Here is a 19,295-nt window from a genome sequence, read left to right on the forward strand (position 1 = left end):
CAGTAGCCGTTCCTCAGGAGAAAGATGTGACAGTCTGCTCACGTAAAGGTTTCAGCCTTGGGAACTCTATGTGGCAGTTTACTCTGTCCTAGAGGGTCAATATGAGTTGGAATCGACTCAATGGCAGTGGGTTTTGTGGTTTTTGGTTCTCACTGGAATGTAAATTTCCTGAGAGCAAGATTAACTGTGTTTCATTCCTCTCAGTATTGCAGGATTGAGCTCGGGACCTGCATTCTGTAAACAATTTAACCTAAATATTACCACAAGCCTTCCATAGACATGATGCATGATCTTTTCAGACATGGAAAAATAGAACAATTAAAAGTGAATTGGGCTTTGTTTCTCTGCTCGCCATTGGTGTGGTGACCTCAAGTGTGGCCTCACTATGCAGAACTTCGTGGACATATACATGCTGCAGAAATGCTCCACCAGCAACTTCATCATCAGCACCAAGGACCATGTGTCCATCCAGATGGACATGGCTGAGGCTGACAAAGTCACAGGTGCGTTCAACAGCCAGTTTTAAATCTATGCTATCTGCAAGGCCATTTGCAAGATAGGTGAGTCAGATGGTTGTATTCTCCAAGTGGCCAAGGCCAATGGCATTGTCTCAAAGAACTTCTGAGAGACTCATGGATACGGAATATTTATCTAAATAAACAGTAAGACTCAAAGGAAAAAAAGTGAGCTGGATTGGAAGTTAGGATATCTGAGTGACATATAACTAATTTTATAAACTTGGACACAGTAAATTTCTCCTCAGAGTCTCAATTTTTTGATATGTTCAATGGGAGGGGTTTAGTGGCTTATTACTCCCAAACCGGATTTAGGCAAATGATAAGTGAATGTCACCCGCCCATCCTCCATTTGAGAAAATGCTGGGTCAGACTAGTCTTCCAGGAGAAGGTGGAGTGAGTGTAAATGGAGCTGGGCACACAGCAGGGTGAGACACCATTCTTCCCCTTTAGTCTCCTCTATCTTTCCATTGGAGCCCTGGTGACACACTGGTTAAGACCTATGACTGCTAACCAAAAGGTCGACAGTTTGAATCCACCAGCTGCTCCTTGGAAACCCTATGGGGCAGTTCAACTCTGTCCTATAGGGTCACTATGAGTCGGAGTTGACTTGACTACAGTGAGTTTCAATGGGTTTTTATCTTCCCATGACCCCCTGCAGTTTGGCTTTACCTGTTCCTAGAATGCTTGCCCCTAATGACACAGGTTCCTGCAGAGGGATTAGGGCTTGTTGTAGTTTCTTAGTGCTGCTGTAACAAAAATACCACAAGCAGATGGCTTTAACAAACAGAAACTTATTTTCTCACAGTTTAGGAGGCTGTTGTTGTTGTTAGGTGTCGTCAAGTCAGTTCTGACTTTTAGTGATCCTATGCACAACAGAACAAAACACTGCCCGGTCCTGTGGCATCTTCCCAATTACTGCTATGTTTGAACTCGTTGTTGCAGCCACCGTGTCAATCCATCTTGTGGAGGATCTTCCTCTTTCTCATTGACTCCTCTACTTTACCAAGCATGATGTCCTTCTCCAGGGACTGGTCCCTGCTGATAACATGTTCAAAGTACTTGGGATGAAGTCTTGCCGTCTTCACTTCTAAGGAGCATTCTGGCTGTACTCTTCCAAGACAGATCTGTTCATTCTTCTGGCAGTCCATGGTATATTCAATATTCTTCACCAACACCACAATTCAAAGGCATCAATTCTCCTGTTTTCCTTATTCATTGTCCAGCTTTCCCAGGCATATCAGGTGATTGAAAATACCATGGCTTGGGTCAGGTGCACCTTAGTCCTCAAAGTGACATCATTGCTTTTTAACACTTTAAAGAGATCTTTTGCAGCAATAGGTCTTTTGATTTCTTGACTGCTGCTACCATGGACGTTGACTGTGAATCCAAGTAAAATGAAGTCCTTGACAACTTTAGTTTTTTCTCCATTTATCATGATGTTGCTTTTTAGTCCAGTTGTGAGGATTTTTGTTTTCTTTATGTTGAGGTGTAGTCCATACTGAAGGCTGTAGTCTTTGATCTTCATCAGTAAGTGCTCCAAGTCCTCTTCGCTTTCAGCAAGCAAGGTTGTGTCATCTGCATATAGAAGATTGTTAATGAGTCTTCCTCCAATCCTGATGCCGTGTTCTTCTTCATATAGTTCAGCTTATCAGATTTGCTTATTGAATAAGTATGGTGAAATGATACAACCCTGACACACGCCTTTCCTGATTTTAAACCATGCAATATCCCCTTGTTCTGTTCGAGCAATTGCCTCTTTGTCTTTTTACAGGTTCTTCATGAGCATAATTAAGTGTTCTGGAATTCCCACTCTTTGCAATGTTACCCATAATTTGTTATGACCCACACAGTTGAATGCCTTTGCATAGTCAATAAAACACAGGTAAATAAAATCAGATTCATCTGATATCAGCAATGATATCCCTCATTCTGAGTCCTCTTCTGAATCCAGCTTGAATTTCTGGCAGTTCCCTATCAATGTACTGCTGGAACCGTTTTTGAATTATCTTCAGCAAAATTTTACTTGCATGAGATCTTAATGACATTGCTCCATAATTTCTGCGTTCTGTTGGATCATCTTTCTTTGGAATGGGCACAGATATGGACCTCCCATTGAGCTGGCCAAGAAGCTATCTTCCAAATTTCTTGGCATAGATGAGTCAGTGTTTCCAGCATTGCATCCATTTGTTGAAACATCTCAAGTGGTATTCTGTCAATTCCTGGAGCCTTGTTTTTCACCAATGCCTCCAGTGTAGCTTGGACTTCTTCCTTCAATATCATTGGCTCTTGATCATATGCTACCTCCCAATATGGTTGAACATTGACCAATTGTTTTTGGTACAGTGATTCTGTATTCCTTCCATCTTCTTTTTATTCTTCCTGAGTCATTCAATATTTTTGCAATATTGAATCCTTCAATATTGTAACTTGAGGCTTGAATTTTTTCTTCATTTCTTTCAGCTTAAGAAATGCTGAGCGTGCTCTTCCCTTTTGGTTTTCTAACTCCAGGTCTTTGCACATTTCATTATAATACTTTACTTTGTCTTCTCAAGCTGCCCTTTGAAATCTTCTGTTCAGTTCTTTTACTTCATCATTTCTTCCATTCTCTTTAGCTACTCTACATTGAAAAGCAAGTTTCAGGGTTTCTTCTGACATCCATTTTGGCCTTTTCTTTTTTTCCTGCCCCTTTAATTACCTCTTGCTTTCTTCATGTATGATGTCATCCCACAACTTGTTTGGTATTCAGTCATTAGTGTTCAAGGTTTCAAATCCGTTCTTGAGATGGTCTCTAAATTTGGGTGGGATATACTCAAGGTCGTTCTTTGGTTCTTGTAGACTTGTTTTAATTTTATTCAACTTCAACTTGAACTTGCATATGAGCAGTTGATGATCTGTTCTGTAGTCGGCCCCTGGCCTTGTTCTGACTGATGATACTGAGCTTCTCCATCCTTTCTTTCCACAGATGTAGTCGATTTGATTCCTGTGTATTCCATCTGGTGAGGGTCATGTGTATAGTTGCCGTTTATGTTGTTGAAAATAGGTATTTGCAATGAATAAGTCATTGTTCTTGCAAAGTTCTATCATGCGATCTTCAAGTGTTCTATTCCATTTTTTACAACTTCCAGTTTTCCTAGCTTCATACTTTGTACATTCCACATTCCAATTATTAATGGATGTTTGCAGCCATTTCTTCTCATTTTGAGTTGTGCCACATCAGCAAATGAGGGTCTTGAAGGCTTGACTCCATCCATGTCATTAAAGTCGACTCTACTTTGAGGAAGCAGCTCTTCCCCAGTCGTATTTTGAGTGCCTTCCAACCTGAGCGGCTCATCTTCTGGCACTATGTCAGACAATGTTCTGCTGCCATCCATAAAGTTTTCACTGGCCAATTTTTTCAGAAGTAGATAGCCAGGTCCTTCTTCCTAGTCTGTCTTAGTCTGGAAGCTCTGCTGAAACCCGTCCACCAAGGGCGACCCTGCAGGTATTTGAAACACCAGTGGCATGGGAGGCTAGAAGTCCAAACTCAGGGTCCGGGCTCTACAGAAAGGCTCTCTGTCTGCTCTGAGGGAAAATCCTTGCCTCAGCTTCTTCTAGGCATTCCTTGGAGATATCCATGTGCCATCAATCTTTCCCCGTTCTTGCTTGCTTTCTCCTGTGCCTAATCTGATCTCTTATATTACAAAAGTGATTGCCTTAAGAAATAACCTATATTGATATTGTCTCATTAACATAACAAATGGGATTACATCTGCTGAATGCGGGTAGGGTTTATAACACATATTCTTTGGGGATGCAATTCAGTCTATAATAGGGGAGTCTTGGGAAGAGCCAGAATACGAGCCAAGAGGGAAAGGGAAGGCAATGGCTGAGGAAAGATTAAAGGTCTGCAGTATTAATCGGGACAACAAACAGAATTCAAGGGATGTATCATTCAAGGACAGCCAGATTGGAGGACAAAAAATATAGTGTACACCCGTAACCCATTGTCATCTTAGAAATATGGGCACCAGGACTGATCCAGAGGACCCTGCCACTGCCTACCTGGAGATACCTGCTCGAGGGGTGGCTAAGATGGTAGCGGAGGAAAATCATGTGGACTCAGGCAACCCTAAGAAAATTCAAATGGAACACCAGGGGAAAATGCAGGACTGGATGCATTCCCAATCAGGATGCAAAAAAAAAAAAAAAAAAAAAAAAAAAATCACTACTGGGTGATGTTTTAGAAGTAAAAACTCCCTGAGCTGAAAAGGCCAGCAGCTCTGGGAAAGCAAGAAGGGTAGAAGAATGAGTACCCCAATACTAGGGTCTATGGTAACCTATCTAGGCTCAGCCCTGAGAGACCAGAACCTCAAAGTTGAAAGGACTGAGTTAGGACTACTGGTGATCAGCATTGGAGACAGGCCTGTTCAGAAGCTCTAGGAGACTAAAGAGGAAGCTTCCAGGCCTCTTGAAGGCCAGATCTGGAACTGGCATAGCATCACTTCTGCTGTACTGTCTTGGCCAAAGCAGTTACAGGCCAGCCTATATTCAAGGTTAGAGACAATATCTCCCACCTCTTGACGAACAGAGTGTCAAAGAACTCTTGGCCATCTTTATTCCCCCAACAGCTGCTATACTAAAGCCCTTTTCCATCCCAGCTCCCTATCACCAGCTTCTAACCTGCAGTCTCCTGCATTCCTATCATTTACCTTAAGCACAAACCCCTCCTTCTGGTCACCAGCTCTGAATTCTCAGTTCCAGCAGTCATCCACCCCCACCCCCACCCTGCCCAGGGTCCACACACCCTTTCCCTGCCCCCGCCACATCAGCGTCTCTATTAGCCACGTTCACAGGGCTATTTGGACTCTCCTCAACTGTGAATTTTACTTTGTATAATCCTTCCTCTTTTCCTCCCCACATGAAATTTGACTTTTCCTCTGACAGAACCACCCCCTTACCAGGACTTTCCAATGGCAGCTGCTACTTCTTTCTTGACTAGGGCTCAGCTTCCTCCTGGCTCCCTGCCACAGCTTCCAGACTTTGCAGCAAAACGGTACATACTTGAAATTAAATTATTTCATTGAAGTCTCTCAATCTAAGTGGAGACTAAAGGTAGAGATACAGTTAATCAGTCAATAAACACTTATTGACTGGAATGCCCAGTCCAGTGGGGAGTCAACCAAGTAACAGATAATTAGTATACAATACAGTGTGTAACCAGCAGATGTGAACAAAGTGCTAGCTTGCAGCAGACAGTGAACTTCTTGAGGGCAGGACCAAGTTTTATTCATTTTGTGCCCTCAGAGTCCAGCACAAAGCCCAATAAATGTTAAATGTATGAATGAATGGTTGCATACCCACTACAGATACAAAATTACTTTTAGAAAGCCAACTCTTCTAGGATTAACTGGAGTTCACAGGAGTCCTGTAGATGTTTCTGGAGGGTATTGGGGATCAAGAATTAAGACTCTTCTTTAAAAATCTTTGCCATCTGACCATCTGCTCATCCTGGCTTCTCCCCATCCTAGTTGATGATGCCCATATGTCCAGAACCTTCTAGATGACCTCGGCATCTGACTCACAGTCCTTTTCCATGCATACCCTGGCTTCAGTCTTGGTAATTCAATATCTATGTATAGCTCTTTTCCTTCTAGCCCCCTGATCTAACAATTCGTGACCGCAGCCTACCTTTTTTCTGTGCTGTTGCTAGCCCAACTTTACAGCCTTTTCTCGCATGACAATTTTTACATCCTATATTGTCCATTTAGGTGTTCCCCCTCCCCCAGCACTTTACCATTGTTCATGTTGACCATTCAACATTGTTATGGATTGAATTGTGTCCCCCTCAAATATGTTGTAAATCCTCACCCCTACACTTGTGGTTATAATCCCATTTGGGAGTGGGTTTTCTCTGTTATGTTAATAAGACAATATTAGTGTAGGGTGTGTCTTAAATCAAACTCTTTTGAGATATAAAAGAGATTAAACAAGCAAGCGAGCAAGCAGAGATGGGGGAAGAGAGATGCCAAGCCACATGAAGATCGCCAAAGAGCCGAGGAATGCTGGGCCTACAGATGCTGAAAAGAGATGAGGACCTTCCCCTAGAGCCAACAGAGAGATAATGCCTTCCTGGAGCTGGTGCCCTGAATTAGAACTTCTAGCCTCCTAAACTGTGAGAAAGCAAGTTACTGTTTGTTAAAGCCATTCACTTGTGGCCTTTCTGTTATAACAGCACTAGCTAACTAAGAAAAACATGAACTATTCTCATGAGCCTATATCCTACCCATACTTCAGAGTCCAGCTCAAATGCTGCCTCCTTCATAAAACTTGTACTGATTCACCCACTAGATGTGATCTCTTCTTTCTCAAAATGCACAGAGAATCTTAGTTGTCCTTCTCTTGTGCAATTTGTCATAGACGGCCTTCCAGTATTGTCATGTGTGTCCTTGCCTCATCTTCTCTACATGAATGAAAGTTTTCATAGAGAGGAGCCTGTCCCTTACCCACCTCCCTGTTGCATTCCTTCCTAACAGTAATGATCACAGAACTGTGGACATATGTTGTCTTTGTGGCATTCCTTCTTTTAAGGATTCCTTTTTCTACCTCTATATGATCCAAGTACGGCTGTTAATCATGGTGAGTCCTCTCCACCGCCACAAAGCTGTGCAAAAGATGCAGGCTGGCCAGTGAGAATACTCCATCCCCTGACCTCAGAGACTGCTGCAGGGATGGCCACATAAAATAGGCAGCACCAATCAGAGTCTGCTTTGAGGTATGCAACATGTACCCACAGAGAAACGTCTTTCTTCCTTTGAGACCAGAGCTGTAAAGATGCTGTAAATTGGAGTTGCTTATGGCTATCTCACTTGGCCACATGGAAGAAGCTATCTGCAACAGGAGAGAATGAGACCTACCTCAAAAGACGAAGAGAGAAATCATAATAGCTAACATTTTAGGGTAGTGACTTTGTGCCAGATCCTGTTCCAAGAACTGTACATTGCGAGGATTGCCTTGTTTACTCCTCACAAGAACTCTAAGAAGTAGGTACTATTATTATATCCATTTTGCAGATGAGGAAACGGGGCCACTGAGAGTTTAAGCAATTTGTCTAAAGTTACCCAGCTAGTTACCCCAAAATTATGCTATGCTGCTTTATGTATGAGCCAAGATTATCGTAAGTGAGATAGAGATGGATTTATTAGTTTATGAGCAAGTGCGAGGGAGAGCTGACAGGATCTAGCTGTGCCTGGATCCAGCTGACTCACGTGCTTGTTAGTTGACTAATGCAATGCATTCCCTTTTTTCTTACAACGGTTGGAGCATCAGTCACTTGCATCCTCCTGGGTTCACCGAGGGAAAATGTGTCTCAGAGATAGAGAACTACCTCTGGGTTTTCTTCCTGGCACTGCCCCTATCTCACCACCTAGACTTGGACCAGTTCCTTGACCTCTCAGGACTGAGGGGAACGTGACCGGAGATGAGATTCCATGCATATGAACTTAACACTCTGCTAACACAATTCAAGAACACAGTAACCGTTAGATCTCTTCTCTCCTTCCTTCCCTTATGGGGAGTAACTGTCCAATAAGCCATTTGTCGAATTGAATTAAATCCTCAAGAGGCTGCAGATTGTTGCCTGAGCTTGAAGGCAGTTGGAGATACAGTCTCCACTCTTGAACCAATCAAGGGAAGCTCCTCATCGTGAGGGGTCACCTAACAGCTCTATTTGGTCATTAAGAAAAGAAGAAGATCCCGCCCTTCTCCTGCCTCCCCAACAGCCTCATCCTCCCCTGGGTGGCTTCCAGATCTCTTCTACCAAGAAAACAACATCTGGAGTAACCTCAGCGGTGCCCTGGGCCCTTCTCTGTCCCTTTCTTTCCTCCTCCTCCCTTTTTCCCAGAGTCTCTGAGTAGTGCAAACAATTAATATGCTCAGCTCCTAGCCAAAAGGTTGGAGGTTCTAGTCTACCCAGAGGCACCTTGGAAGAAAGGCCTGGAAATCTACTTCCAGGGGAAAAAAAAAACAGTCATTGAAAACCCTATGGAGAACAGTTCTGTTCTGACACACATGGGGCCACCATGAGTTAGAATCGACTCCATGACAACTGGGTTTTTCCTCTTTCTGTCCATATCCACCAATTTTCAAGGTCCTATTGATTAACCTTCTAGATATTTCTCGCTCCTGCTTCTCCTTGTTACCCTTACTGACAGTGCCCTTGCTCAGACCTTTCCAGATGTTTGTCTTCTCCCTCCAGCCTGCCAGCCCACCTTGCAGCCAGAAACACCCATGTAAAAGGGGACTGTGCCATTCTTTGTCTTAAAACCACCATTGCCTACCAGCCAAGCCCCTAGCAGATGCACAGGCCCTCTCAGCTTGACCCCACCTGAATCTCCAGCCTCATTTCCCTCCCTGCTATTTCATGTCTCCGTGCCATCCCCATCCATGCCACCTCTATTGCAGCACTCCCACCCCCACTCTTACTCATCCTTGAAGGCCCAACTCAGTTCTTTTCTTGTTTCTTTTTCTCCTGGAAAACTTCCTTGAACTCCCATCCCCACTCCCTGAGCCAAGAGCCCCTCCTCCATGCTTTCACAGTGCCTGTACATAATTCTGTCTTCTTATGGATCGTTTTATAGGGATATGATCACTTTCCGCATCTGTCTTAGAACTTAGAGGCCAAATGCGAAATCTTACTGATGTTTGTAACCCTCCCACCCAGCAGAGTGCCTGGAGCCCAGTAGGCCCTCACCTGCGGCCAATGTCGTGAAAGTTCCATGCAAAGGGACTAGAAGAAAGAAAGAAAGAGGAGAAATTGCACTTCTTGGAGATGAAAATCCTAATTCTCATTTATTCATCTGCCTGATTTCCTTGGCTCCCAGACCAGGGCCAATACTTCCCATAATGGCAAAGAATATCAGAGCCTTAAGGTTTAATTCCATTACCTGTCTCAGCTTTTGTGTTGCCGTGATGCTGGAAGCTATGACACTGGTATTTCAAATACCAGTAGGGTCACCCATGGTGGACAGGTTTTAGCAGAGCTTCCAGACTAAGACAGACTAGGAAGAAAGGCCTGGTGATCTACTTCTGAAAATTAGCCAATGAAAACCCTATGGATCACAACAGAAGATTGTCCGATATAGTGCTGGAAGATGAGTCCCCAAGGTTGGAAGTCACTTAAAATACACAGTGGCCAAAACAATGGACTTGAGCACACCAACGACCATGAAGACGGCACATTCCTTGTTCCATGTCCTCTTCTGAACCTGGCTTGAATTTCTGGCACTTCCCTGTTGATGTACTGCTGCAACCGCTTTTGAATGATCTTCAGCAAAATTTTACTTGCATGTGATATTAATGATATTGTTTGATAATTTCCACATTCTATTGGATCACTTTCTTTGGAATGGGTACAAATATAGATGTCTTCCAGTCGATCGGCCAGATAGCTGTCTTCCAAATTTCTTGGCATAGACGAGCGAGCACCCCCAGTGCTTGCATCCGTTTGTTGAAACGTCTCAGTTGGTATTCTGTCAATTTCTGGAGCCTTGTTTTGTTCTGTTGTATACAGGTTGCCAACTAACAGGAGGGTTTTATTGTTGGAGGGAGGGGTGATTTCTCACCTTTGAAAGTGGAAAAAAGTTGCTCTCTCCACTAGTGGTGGAAAACGAAAAAAGAATTTTCTCTGGGATCCTACACGGTTGTAGGGTTGTTTGTGTAACTGTGTAATTCTCCATCCAGCTTGCATGCATGATACATGAATAGGTAACCTTTGTCTACCTTAAAATAGCCCCCATCTCAGTTAAAAAAAAAGTAAAAAGTTATTTCATTGTATCTGAATACAGGCAAAGAGTCTGTACTGATGTACAGCTTAAGCAAAGACATGCAAACCCCTCGTGTGTTGGTGGGACCAGGTGATCCCAACAGTGCAGTTACATCCCAGGGTCCTCCTCCTCCCTTCTGCTTTGACTGTAAGTAAATCACTTTCCCTGAGTCTCAGGATTCTCAAGGAAGTGCGGTAGTGCTACCTGTCAATCCTACCTCCAGGGCTGTTGTCGGGATCCATGGAAAGACGGAAGGGCTGTGCATACGCATGTGGTTGCTCTTTTCACAAAGCAACCCTGTGGCAGGAGGAGGTGGCACCTGGGAGGGGCGGTGGGCAGCACCATCCTGGGAGGCCACGCTGGGCGGGCCTCCAGCTGCTCTGTTGGAATTTCTGGGGTTTCTTCCTCTATAATTCTCATTTTTTCACCTCTCAAATCTATTTCCCATTACAAAGAAATGTGTTCTTTCCACCTTTCCTTCCTCCAGGTTCCCCAGCCGGGCCTGGCCCAGCTTTGACAAGCAGGCTGCATCAGCTCTTGCTTTAAGGCGCTCGCTAATTCAGACGAAAGACAGAAGGCAGACAGACCACCCCTTCTCCCCCAGCTTACCCTCTCTCCCGCCTTTCTCCCCGGATGGAAAATTTGGCCTCAGCCTGCCCTTGTGACTGGAAAAAGCAGGGTCAGCTCATTAAAGCAGAACAGGGGTTGTTAGTTAGCTTTCATCTTTCGGAGGGTTATTAAGAAGGCGTGGCTCAGAGGGGGGTCACCCGGCCCTGACTGGCCCCAGCCAGACAGTCTGGAGAGAGGTGGGAGGGTAGGGGTGCACTTCAGAGGCCAGGAGGATTATCAGAGGGTGGTGAGGGATTGGGGGTGTGGTGGTGTGTGTGGGTAGCTATGGAGGGAAGCTTGGGGTAGATTCAGACTAAAGGTCGAGTTGGGCAAGGCCAAAAGGGAAGGCCAAAGGGAAGTGACTTGTTCTATGTCAGGCCAGTCACCTCTTGGAAAATGCTGTGGCCAAGCCCACTGCTCCCTCCTTTCTGTCTCCCCTGCTCCCTGGGGTGAGGAGGAAAGAGGAAGTAGCATGTGTCTTTCTAGGAGGGGACCTTGGATTATGAGGGGGCCGGCTGGGGCCACCTGCTGGAGAGTCCAGTTCTCATGGCTCATTAGCTGAAGGAGGCTCTTTCCAGGGCAGTGTGATCAAGCCCAGGAAAATCTGTGTGCCATTTTGATACTTGGATTCTCTAGTATGTAGTGGGGCTCAGAGTATGGTCTAAGGCGCTGCACATAGGGTGGGAATAAAAAAGAAGGAGACTGGACAAGAGTCAGTTGAATTGGGAGACCACAGAGGGTGGGTTGGGAGGGAAAGAAGGGTATGTCAAAAGCGCAGCCTTAAAGGAAAATAACAAGTGTTAGTGAGAATGTGGAGAAATTGGAACCCTCATCCATTGCTGGTGGGAATGTAAAATGGCACAGCTGTTGTGGAAAACAGTCTGGTAGTTCCTCAAAAAGTTAAACATAGAATTACAGTACCTTAAAACCCCCATTGTTGTTGCTGTCCAGTCAATTCGGACTCATAGCGACCCTATAGGACAGAGTAGAACTGCCCCATAATGTTTCCACGGAGCGGCTAGTAGATTCGAACTGCCCGCCTTTTGGTTAGCAGCCAAGCTCTTAACCACTGTGCCACCAGGGCTCCTACAGTATTTTATAACTCAGCAATTCCACTCCTAGGTATATACCCAGAAGACTTTGGTAACGGGGACTCAAAGAGATACTTGTATGAAAATGTTTATTGCAGCACTATTCACAATACCGAACAATGGAAACAACCGAAGTGTCTATCAACAGATGAATGGAAAAAACAAAATGTGATATACACGTAAAATGGAATATTATTCAACTATAAAGAGAAATGAACTTCTGATACATGCCACCGTATAGGTGAACCTGGAAAACATTATGCTGAGTGAAATAAGACACACAAAATGACAAATATTGTATGATCCTACTTACATGAAATATCTAGAACAGGCAAATGCACTGAGACCAAAGTTTATTATCGTGGTTGTTGTTAGGTGCTGTCAAGTCAGTTCTGACTCATAGTGACCCTGTGTACAACAGAAAGAAACACTGCCCGGTCCTGCATCATCCTCGCAATCATTACTATGCTTGAGCCCATTGTTGCAGCCACTTTGTTAATCCATCTCATTGAAGGTCTTCCTTTCTTTCGCTGACCCTTTACTTTACCAAGCATGACGTCCTTCTCCAGGGACCGATCCCTCCTGATGACATGTTCAAAGTACATGAGATGAAGTTTCTTGCAATCTTCGCTTCTAAGGAGCACTCTGGCTGTACTTCTTCGAAGACAGATTTATTCATTCTTCTGGCAGTGCATGACATATTCAATATTCTTCACCAACACCATAATTCAAAGGCATCAATTCTTCTTCTGTCTCCCTTATTCATTGTCAAGCTTTCATATGCATATGAGGTGATTGAAAATGTACCATGGCTTGGGTCAGGTGCACCTTAGTCCTCAAAGTGACATCTTTGCTATTTAACACTTTAAAGAAATCTTTGGTAGCAGATTTGCCCAATGCAATGCATCGTTCGATTTCTTGACTTCTGTTTCCAGGGGCATTGATAGTGGATCCAAGTAAAATGAAATCCTTGACAACTTCAAACTTTCCTCTGTTTATCATGATGTTGCTTTTTGGTCCAGTTGTGAGGATTTTTGTTTTCTTTATGTTGAAGTGTAATCCACACTGAAGGCTGTGGTCTTTGATCTTCATCAGTAAGTGATTCAAGTCCTTTTCACTTTCAGTAAGCAAAGTTGTGTCATCTGCATATCGAAGGTGGTTAATGACTCTTCCTCCAATCCTGATGCCGAGTTCTTCTTCATATAGTCCAGTTTCTGGGATTATCTGCTCAGCATACAGATTGAATAAGTATGGTGAAAGGATACAACCCTGACACACACCTTTCCTGATTTTAAACCACGCGGCATCCCCTTGTTCTGTTTGAATGACTGCCTCTTGGTCTACGTACAAGTTTCTTTTGAGCGCAGTTAATTAAGTAAGTGTTCTGGAATTCCCATTGTTTGAAATGTTATCCATAATTTGTTATGATCCACATAGTCGAATGCCTTTGCATAGTCAATAAAACACAGTAAACATCTTTCTAGTATTCTCTGCTTTCAACCAAGATCTGTCTGACATCAGCAATGACATCGCCTGTTCCATGTCCTCTTCTGAACCTGGCTTGAATTTCTGGCACTTCCCTGTTGATGTACTGCTGCAACCACTTTTGAATGATCTTCAGCAAAATTTTACTTGCGTGTGATATTAATGATATTGTTTGATAATTTCCACATTCTGTTGGATCACCTTTCTTTGGAATGGGCACAAATATAGATCTCTTCCAGTCGATTGGCCAGATAGCTGTCTTCCAAATTTCTTGGCATAGACAAGCGAGCCCCTCCAGTGCTGCATCCGTTTGTTGAAACATCTCAGTTGGTATTCTGTCAATTTCTGGAGCCTTGTTTTTGGCCAATGCCTTCAGTGCAGCTTGGACTTCTTCCTCTAATACCATTGGTTCTTGATCATATGCTACCTCCTGAAATGGTTGAACACTAACCAGTTATTTTTGGTACAGTGACTCTGTATTCCTTCCATCTTTTTTTGATGCTTCTTGTGTCATTCAATATTTTGCCCAAAGAATCCTTCAGTATTGTAACTTGAGGCTTGAATTTTTTTCTTCCATTCTATCAGCTTGAGAAATGCTGAGCGCGTTCTTCCCTTTTGGTTTTCAGACTCCAGGTCTTTGCACGTTTCATTATAATACTTTACTTTGTCTTCTCAAGCTGCCCTTTGAAATCTTCTGTTCAGCTGTTGTACTTCATTATTTCTTCCATTCACTTCTGCTGCTCTACATTCAAGAGCAAGTTTCCGAGTCTCTTCTGACATCCATTTTGGTCTTTCTAATGATCTTTTGCTTTCTTCATGTAAGATGTCTTTGATGTCATCCCACAGCTTGTCTGGTCTTGGGTCATTAATATTCAGCGTGTCAAATATATTCTTGAGATGGTCTCTAAATTCAGATGGGATATACTCAAGATTGTATTTTGGCTCTCAGGGACTTGTTTTAATTTTCTTCAGTTTCCACATGAACTCGCGTATGAGTAACTGATGTTCATTATTAGGCAAAAGCTTATAGGGGCTGGAGGGGTGGGGAAGGAGGAGCTTCTGTTTGGGGTAATGAAAAATCTCAGAAATAGATAGTTGTGATGGTAGCACAACATTGTGATCATAATTAATGCCACTGAATTGTACACTTAATATGGGTAAAATGTCAAATTTTATGTTTGATACGTTTAATTTACCGACAAAATTTTTCTTGCCTTTTTTTAGTTGTACTTTAGGTGAAGGTTTACAGAACAAATAGTTTCTCATTAAACAGTTAGTACACATATTGTTTTATGATATGGTTAACAACCCCACGACATGTCAACACTGTCCCTTCTCAACCTTGGGTTCCCTATCACTGGCTTTCCTGTCCCCTCCCGCCTTCTAGTCCTTGTCCCTGGACTGTTGTGCCCCATTAGTCTTGTTTTGTTTTATGGGGCTGTCTAATCTTTAGCCAAAGGGTGAACCTTGGGAGTGACTTCATTACTGAGCTAAAAGGGTGTCCAGGAGCCATATTCTTGGCGTTTCTTCAGTCTCTGTCAGACCAGTAAGTCTGGTCTTTTTTTGTGAGTTAGAATTTTGTTCTACATTTTTCTCTAGCTCTGTCTGAGACCCTCTGTTGTGATCCTGGTCAGAGCAGTCAGTGGTGGTAGCAGGGCACCATTTAGCTGTACTGGACCCAGTCTAGTGGAGGCCATGGTAGTTGTGGTCTATTAGTCCTTTGAACTAATCTTTTCCTTGTATCTTGTTTTCTTCATTCTCCCTTGCTTCCTGAAGGATGAGACCAGTGGAGTATCTTAGATGGCTGCTCACAGGCTTTTAAGACCCCAGATGCTACTCACTGAGGTAGAATGTAAAACACTTTCTTGATAAACTGTGTTATGCCAATTGAGAGAGAAGTTCCCTGAGACCATGCTCCCCACAGCCCTCCACCCAGCAATTCAGTCCCTCAGGGAGTTTGGATGTGTCTATGGAGCTTCCATGACTTTTCCTTGTACAAGTTGTGCTGGCCTCCCCAGTATTGTGTACTGTCTTACCTTTCGCCAAAGTTACCACTTATTTATTGTCTATTTAGTATTCCCCCACCCCTCCCATCCCTCATAACCAACAAAGACTGTTTCTTTTTGTGTGTAAATTTTTTCATGAGTTTTTACAGTAGTGGTCTCATATAATATTTGTCCTCTCCACAATAAAAATTTTTTAAAATAAGCTTTAAAAAAAGAAAGCCTAGCAGTCAAAGGCTGAGGCAATAAGAGTGTGAGGATGGTGGTGGTGTCTACAACCCTGCTACATCCCCCACCGTGGTTCAGTATTCTGTCTGTCTTCAACTGCACCAAGCTCCTCCATATTTCTGTGCTACCTTTGAAGTTCTGATATTTCTCAGGAATTAAATCTGGCAACTCCTGACCTTGTGGGCAGGAAAACAACAACCTAGCAGAGCATGATTATTGTCCCCAAACATACTGTTACAGGGTTGAATTGTGTCCCCAAAAAATATGTGTTGTAAATCCTAATCCTTATACTTGTGGTTATAATTTCATTTGGGAATGGATTTCTTTGTTATGTTAATGGACAGTATTAGTGTAGAGTGGTGTTTGAAGTCAGTCACTTCTGAGATATAAAAGAGATTGAACAAGCAAGAGAGCAAGCAGAGATGGGGGAAGACAGATGCCAGGTCACATGACAATCACCAAGGAGCCAACGAATAGAAGCTGAAGAGTCCAAGACCGTCTTCCAAAGTCAGAAGAGAGAGAAAGTCTTCCCCTACAGCCAGCACCCTGATTTTGCACTTCTAGCCTCCTAAGCTGTGAGAAAATAAATTTCAGTTTGTTAAAGTCACTCCCTTGTGGTAGTTCTGTTATAGCAGCGCTAGATAACTAAGACACAAACATACATCTCTTTTTCCTTTAGTAATAAAATTCTGAATTTCAGTGAGGCATCTGGCTGCTAAAAGGTGGTGCAAACGGTTTGCACTAGACTGCTAACCTAAGGTTAGTGTTTCAAACCAACTAAGGGTACCAAGGAAGAAAAGGCATGGTGAACTGCTTCTGTTAAGATTACAGCCAAGAAAACCTTATGGAGCTGTTCTACTCTGTAACAAAAAGAGTCACCATGAGTCGATATCAATTCGATGGCAACTGACAACAACAACCTGGCTGCTAAGCTCGAGACCACAGTTTCCTGCTTCCTTTGCAGCTGGCTGTGGCTTTGTGATGAAGTTTTAGCCAATGGGATATGTGTGGAAGGGATGTGTTCCACTCAAGGGTTGTACCCTGAAGGGAGAGGCATATCCGTCACTTCTCTTTCCCCCTTTTCACTGACCAGAATGTGGATGTGATGGAAGGAGCTGGAGCAGTCCTCTTAGACCTAGGGATGGAAACCACATGTTGAGGATGGCAGAATGACCAGATAAGATTAGTCTAAGTCTCTTTTACTGTGAAACTGCCCTCGTCTGCTTACACTTACATCATTACTTAGAGATAAATAAACCTCTGTCTTGTTTAATTAAGCCACTGTTGCTTTGACCTTTGTTGTAGCATCTGAACTTGTATTTGAACTAATACAAATAACAACACAACCAACAATCATTGAGGTCTTTACTATGTGTCAGTCACTATTCTGAGTGTTTAACATGTATTATTTAATTTGATCTTCATCATAACCCATTGAGTTGGTGACTCTCTCAAACATTCAGGACCCCTGTCTTCTTCCTCTTCTCACTATCGTCAACACAGGCAAGGTCAGATTGTTGGGAATAGGTCCAGGTATCTGCCCCCAAGACTCTCATTTCCTGTGTCATATACCACGTGATGGATGAAATGCACATGAAAGACCCACACCTATGAACCAACTCAAGACAAAGACATAACTCCACCCACCCTGCTTTTGTAGGAAAATAGAGCAATACAGTAATTTATGTGCAATATCAGTAATGGTCACTCCCTAAATGAATAAGTTGATTCCTATGAGGTGGAGGTTAAAGATGTCTGAAATATCTGACTTTTCCAAACTACTGTCCCACTCCATCATCTCTAACATCAGCTACTCTTCCTCCCTTCAGTATTCTTCCTCCCATCTTTGGGTTCTGTATTGGCTGCATTGTCTCACAGAACTCACAAATGTATCAAGGAAATGGCTCACATGGTTGTGGAGGTTGGCAAGTCCCAAATCTGTGTGTCAGGCAGAAGTTTCTCCTGACTCACATGGCTACAGAGGCTGACAAACCCAAATTGGCAGGCCAGATGACAGACTGCTGGCTCACAAGGCTGCGGAAGCTGGAAAATCAGGTCAAACAATAGGCTACTAGCCAACAGAGCTGCAGAAGCTGGTGAATCCCAGAATCGTCAGATCAACCGGCAGGCTGCTGGTTCAAGCTCCAAGAACTGGACTTCCAATGATGATGAACTGGATGTAGCATACAGAGCGAGAAACAGAGTTCTGCTAATGCATTCATATATATATTGGATGCAGATCATACACTCAAGGAAACTGCCCTTACTTGAGCAAGGCGGTGCAAGGATGTGACTTGAATAAGGGTGGTAAGGGTGGTTAGTTGAATCACACTCTCTAGTAAGGTGATGACTCAAGATACATCCCACCCTAATCCTGCCTCATTAACTTAATGGACAGTTCACTCTCAAATGGGACCATGACCACAGGCATAGAGGCTAGGATTTACAACACATCACAAAATGGAGGATAATTACATCAGACCACAAAATGGAGGATGATTATATCATTACATAACTGCCAAACCACTGAAAATCATGGCCAAACCAAGCTGACACATAACCTAAACCATCACAGTTTCCATATACCTTATTTGTATTAACAGCAAGCTGTCCAGTCCCCTTGGTGGGCCACAAGCACTCCATTCTCACAATCCTACCCAATAAACGTGTGAAAGTCACAAAGACTATGGCTAGAAGGACCATATTAAGTAATTCACTGCATTATACTACCTCGTGGTTGTGTAGCAGGTTATTTGCAATGGTCTGCTCACTAAATCTGCCACCACCCTTCTTTTCCACTATTGCAATGCAAGTAAGTCAGAGTGACATTAATGAAGATATAGTCTTGAATTGGCTCTAACTTATTTTTGAAAATGTGAATTCTTTGCAAAAATGTTTTGAGCATTATTAGTAACAAATCTCTTACTTCACTCTTCACACTTGACTGTGGTAAGCCTGGTTGTCATGACACCTATGTGGAGAACTATAAGCCTGGGGGACTGCGAGTGATTGGTCAAGCCTTCAGCTAGTCAGTTTTCCCCTCCCAACAACCAACAGGGGAAGAACAACGGAGCGGAACTCTTCACTGTGGACAGAACACACAGAAGTCTTTGGAACGAACATCTGCTGGTTTTGCCTACCCAAGCATCCCTTCTGCCTAATTCTGCTTACAGCATCTTGCTTTCCCTTCAGGGAAGTATCTACTGCCCCATACCATGTGATCTGGGTGTAATTGTCATCCTCAATGTCTGCCTTCTCCAACAATTACGAATATGACTCAGACTACAGTGTCTCTCCAGATAACACAATGTAGTGGCCCAGACAACAAGACTGAGTTGTCTTGACTTGCCACTCTTACTTTTGAGCAGAGTTTACATAATTAATACATTAGATCACATTCAAGGTTATTCCTAAAATGCTGTCACTCTCTCTTGCATTTCAATATACACTCTTGAAGGTATAGCAACAACTAACAGCTAACAAGATGGGTGTGGCTCTCGGCCCTGTCCCTCCTAGGCATGGTTGTCCAAATCTCCCTCTCATCTTGGGAACACCCCAGTA

The 19,295-nt window shown here is 43.3% G+C and overlaps 1 pseudogene; it reads left to right on the plus strand.

Annotated features, from left to right (window-relative positions):
• Nucleotides 1-385: 385 nt before the first annotated feature.
• Nucleotides 386-625, plus strand: LOC111820371 (40S ribosomal protein S21 pseudogene; annotated as a pseudogene).
• Nucleotides 626-19,295: the final 18,670 nt, after the last annotated feature.

The sequence above is a fragment of the Trichechus manatus genome, unplaced genomic scaffold (assembly GCF_000243295.1).
Source record: "Trichechus manatus latirostris isolate Lorelei unplaced genomic scaffold, TriManLat1.0 scaffold00035, whole genome shotgun sequence".
Classification (NCBI taxonomy): Eukaryota; Metazoa; Chordata; class Mammalia; order Sirenia; family Trichechidae; genus Trichechus; species Trichechus manatus.